General features: G+C 39.3%; 1 long non-coding RNA gene across 1 annotated transcript; it reads right to left on the bottom strand.

The window, feature by feature from the left end:
* LOC109226392 lies at positions 421-5,124 on the bottom strand. Its single transcript, XR_002068047.1, has 3 exons — positions 4,993-5,124; positions 4,509-4,583; positions 421-454 (listed from the first exon to the last, which is right to left on the bottom strand). It is a non-coding gene; the product is annotated as an uncharacterized LOC109226392 (long non-coding RNA).

The raw sequence follows: 5,380 nt of genomic DNA, 5'->3' as shown, positions 1-5,380 counted from the left end.
CGGCTTGTGATCCATGACTCCTATGAACCTAGAGCTCTGATACCAACTTGTCACGACCCCAGTTCGCACTCCGTGAACTATCGTGACGGCACCTAGTCTCTACGACTAGGTAAGCCTAACAAATGCGGAAACAAACTAATCTTGCGGAATAAATAATCAAAAGCCAAGTAACTGAAAGAAATAGTATTTAAACGCTGCTCGGCATATACACACAACTTTCAAATCTGATACACTATCTCAAAACCCGGAAACTCACGGATCCACAAGCTGAGAAAACACTACATAGCTCTAATCTTCGGAATGACTAATCAAGAACATAAAGTACAGAAGGGCTAAATACTAGATGCAAGAATAGAAAGAGACTCCTCGGTCTGCGGACGCGGCAGATATACCTCGAAGTCCCGTAGAATCGCCTCGCCTCAAGAATGGTAAGCCTGAGTAGAGGTACCTGGATCTGCATATGAAAAACATGCGCAGGAAGGGCATGAGTACACCACAGCGGTACTCAGTAAGTGCCAAGCCTAACCTCGGTTGGGTAGTGACGAGGAAGGTCAGGGCCCTACTGAGGTTAAATAAGATATAAGGTTTAACAATGTGAAATAAACAGTGTAAATAAGTAACACAAGATATAAAGGACAGCAACAACTATCACAGAGGCAAGTAAAACACAGTAAGAGATACAGCTCAGCTCCAAGATAACAATCGGGGATCTCCCAGGATACCGTCCTGTAGTCCCCAAATATAAATATCATATCCAGTGGATCTCCCCGGGTGCAGTCCCGTAGTCCAACTCATAAATGTGCAGGGGATCTCCCGGAATGCAATTCCGTTGTCCCAAAGTAAACATACAGGGGAGCTCCCACGATACCGTCCCGTAGTCCCAAAGTAAAAGTGCAGCGGGATCTCCCGGAATACCATTCTGTAGTCCCAAAGTAAACATGCAGGGGAGCTCCCGGGATACCGTCCCGTAGTCCCAAAGTAAATACGCAGCAACAACAAGGAATTCAATCCAATCAAATTTCATATCAAAGTGAAGTAGGTAATCCTAACCTAGCATGGTTCACGTAATACAATTAACGCAGTTAAGGCAAATAGAGCAATTTAGTCAAGTAGACATGCTTCTCTAGGCTACAGCAGGTTTAGTTTCCAAACAGTGTAAGCAAGAAAAGGAAGAACACAATTCAAGGCTATTTTTAATGAAAACCGGATTTCCAACAATTAGCACAAGTACGCACTCGTCACCTCACATGCGAGGCATTTCAATTACCACAATATCAATCCTAAGGGGAAAGGTCCCCCACACAAGGTTAGACAAGTCACTTATCTCGAACAAGTGCAAGTCAACCCGAAACCACGCCATTGCCACGAGTATCCGACTCCAAATGGCCCAAATCTATTCAATTAAGTTTTATAATGTAAATAAAACTTCAAGTAACTGATTCTATACTTAAATTCTAAGCTAATACGCGAAATTAGGTAAAATGACCAAAATGCCCCCCAGGCCCACATCTCAAAATTGGATAAAATTTACATTTTCAGAAACCTCGTACTCTCACGAGTCTAAACATAACAAGAACACTGAAATCGGAGTCCAAATGACCCCTCAAATCCTCATTTAAAGGCCTCTTAAACTCAAGCCCTAATTACCTATTTTTCCCAAACTTCTCATCACTAATTAGGTCTTTAATCACATAAAAACGAGTTATGAAGTCAAGGACGTTACCTCCAAGCGATTCCCCTTTGTTTTCCTCAAAAATCTCTCTCAAAAGCTTCAAACCCGGATGAAAATGGTGAAAGAATGGCTCAATTTCGCAAAGACAACTATTTATGTGTTCTGCCCAGCGATTCCTGCATTTGCGGCCCTGGGACCGCATCTGCGGTCCCGCTTCTGCGAAAACTACGTCGCATCTGCGACTTTCATTTAAAAGCCAGATTCCGCATCTGCGAAACTCTAACCGCAGGAGCGGTTGCGCTTCTGCGAAAAACTCACCGCATTTGCGGTTCCTGAGAGAATTCCCAAGTTTCGCTTCTGCGGCGACTTAGCCGCTTCTGCGGCGACTTAGCCGCTTCTGCGGCGCCGCATCTGCGGTCCCCCTACCGCAGATGCGAAAATACCAGAAGCAGCAAAAATACAACAGCTGCAACATCTTCTAAATTTCTCGCCAACCATCCGAAATCATCCCGAGGCCCCCCGGGACCTCAACCAAAGGCACCAACAAGTCTAATACCACTCCCCAAACTTGTACCAATCCATAAAACACCTAAAACAACATCGAAACCTCAAATTATCCATGGATTCAAGCCTAAGAACTTCAAATTTCTCAAATATGCTTTCGATCAAAAAGTCTATCAAATCTCGTCCGAATGACCTGAAATTTTGCACACACGTCCCAAACGACATAACGGAACTACTGCAACTCTCGGAATTCCATTCCGACCCTCGGATCAAAATCTCACTATCGAACTGGAAACTTCAAAATTCGACCTTTCGGCATTTCAAGCCTAAATTATCTACGGACCTCCAAAATACAATCCGACCACGCCCCTTAACCCGAAATCACCTAACGGAACCATCGGATTTCCATTCCTAGGCCGTCTTCATGCTGTTCCGACTATGGTCAACTTTCCAACACTTAAGCTCTCATTTAGGGACTAAGTGTCCCAAAACTCTCCGAAACTTAAAACCGAACATCCCGGCAAATTAAAATATCAGAAATAGACTCAGGGGAAGCAGTTAATAGGGGATCGGGGCATAAATTCCAAAAATGACCCGCCGGGTCGTTACAAAACCCGATCACCCATTCACCCCCGAGCCCCGTTATGCAATTCAATTTGAAATCCGACCTCAATTCAAGGTCTAAATCTCAAATTTGCAAAAATTCCTAATTCTACCCAAATCCCTACTTTCTACCATGGGAAACCAAGATTTGATGTGGAAATCTTATGAAATGTAATGGGTAATTGAAAGAAAGTAGATTAGAGTCATTTACCAATAAATTTAGGAAGAAAAGCTTTTGAAAAAATAGCCTCTAACGTGTTTAGGGTTGAAAATTTGAAAGAATGAGCTAAAATCCCGTCTTTCCCTTCTTTTGTACAGGTGCAGATGTTGCAATTGCGACCTGGGGTTCGCAATTGCGAACCCCGTAAATGCAAGAAAGCCTTCGAAAATGTGAAGATTCCCCATCTGTGTTGTCATCGCAAATGTGATGGTTTTGTTCGCAAATGCAAACTTTGACTTCCGCAATTGCCGACCGTTTGATCGCAAATGCGAACCACTCTCCCCCAGTACCCCTTCGAAAATGCGAACTACTTATTCGCAATTGTGAACCCAACAGAGGACATGAACATTTGCAAATGCGAACATTGACCTCGAAATTGCGAGATCAGAGGGTACACCAGAACTAGATTGCACCAACTATTTTCCTAAGTCCAAAACCACTCCGAAGCCTATCCGAAACTCACCTGAGCCCTCGGTCTCCAAACCAAACATGCACACAAGTCCAAAAATATCATACGAACTCGCTTGCGCGATCAAAACACCAAAATAACACCTAGAACTATGAATCGGACACCAAAACGAATGAAATTTGAAATGATACTTAAGAACTTTTAATTTTTCAATCGGACGTCTGAATCACGTCAAATCAACTCCGTTTTGCACCAAATTTTGTAGACAAGTAATAAATACATTAATTAACTTATACCAAGTTCTGGAACCAAAATCTGGACCCGGTAGCAATAAAGTCAAACTACGGTCAAACTTGAAATTTCTTTAAATCTTTAAATTTCTAGTTTTCAACAAATTACGATAATTTAAGCTAGGGACTTTCGAAGTCGATTCCAGGCATACTCCCAAGTCTCAAATCACGATACGAATCTACCGGGACCGTCAAAATACTAATCCGGGTCCGTTTGTTCAAAACGTTGATCGAAGTCAACTCAAATGAGTTTTAAAGCACGATTTCATATTTTAATTAATTTTTCATATAAAAACCTTCCGAAAAAAGATATGGACTGTGCACGCAAATTCATGAAGACTAAACAGAGCTATTTGAGGTTTCGAAACACTAAAATGAAGGTTAAAACTGAAAATGACCTATTGGACATCACAGTTTATTACTCAAAAAATCACCCAACTAAAGATAATTGTTTATGAAAGTCACTTTTTTTTGTATCACAAAAGTTCTCTATTTTTGTCATCTTACCTACAAGGTCACTCACTACACCTTTTTACTTTTTTAAAGCTAAATATTTAAAACATAATTATTGACCATCTCTAATTTAATACCATGGCCAATTTTCTTCACCAATAGCAACATATTTAATTGAACTAACAAGTAAAATACAAAAGTCTACTCTTGCTTCAAGCCTTCTATAAGTGTTTCTACATTTGTACAAAAGTTCATGCAAAACTTTTCCCATTTCACAAAAATGTAAAAGTTTGCATAGTTGAAGGCAATCTTAAATTATTCGAAAATAACAAAAAGGGAAAGGCAAGAAATTCTTACTAAATAGTTAGTTATTTCAGGCATATCACCGAACACCTTGGATTCATTAGTCTGCGTAGTTTAAATTCCATAGCCCTGAGTAAAGAATGAAAATAACCCAAAGAACAAAGTAAAAGAAGAGTAAAAAGTAAAAATATTCAGATAGAAAGTGTGACTAACTATAAATAATCGAGATTTACAAATATAGAGCACCATGAAATTACTCTTACAAATAAACCGACATTGTCAATAACTAAATCTTTGCTACTGTAGCAAAGAACCAAATCTTCCAACAGAAAGCTTAATATTACAAATTTTTGCCTAAATATTTCAATTTGCAGATAGTAATTAGTTCCTAAAAAATTACTGACATGCATGTAAAAAAAATCTAACAAAAAATTATGCGACAGAGTAAGAAAACTAAAATTGAAGCAAAAATGGAAAAACTTTCAAAGGAATTCCAAAGTCATGGGCAGAAATCAGTGCAAGAAAGGAAAAAACTTACCAAAAGTAACGAATGAAAATTAGAACCACAAATGGTAAAATGATACCCAGAAGCGATGGACAATTACAGGAGAGAAGGAAACAAAATACGGAGTGAGAGATAGATATCAAGAAGAAAACGGAGGTGGTAACTGAAAACATACGCTCTGTATAAGAATGAACGTAGAGGGAACACCTAATTTACTCATAAAGAAGATTGAATTGACGAAAATGCCCTTCGTCGCACTTATTATATAGTAGAAGTAGAATAAGGCCCCAATTAATTTTGTATCCTTTATACCAAATTTATTTTTTTAGTCTCATTAAAAAGGTAATGTAATACAATATTTAAAAGATCATTTGACATGAGCAAAAATTCACCGTCATTTAATCAAATAAAAAATTTCTAT

The sequence above is a fragment of the Nicotiana attenuata genome, chromosome 5, assembly GCF_001879085.1.
Source record: "Nicotiana attenuata strain UT chromosome 5, NIATTr2, whole genome shotgun sequence".
Taxonomy (NCBI): domain Eukaryota; kingdom Viridiplantae; phylum Streptophyta; class Magnoliopsida; order Solanales; family Solanaceae; genus Nicotiana; species Nicotiana attenuata.
Note: the sequence above shows the minus strand (reverse complement) of the source record. Positions and strands in the feature narration are given on the sequence as shown.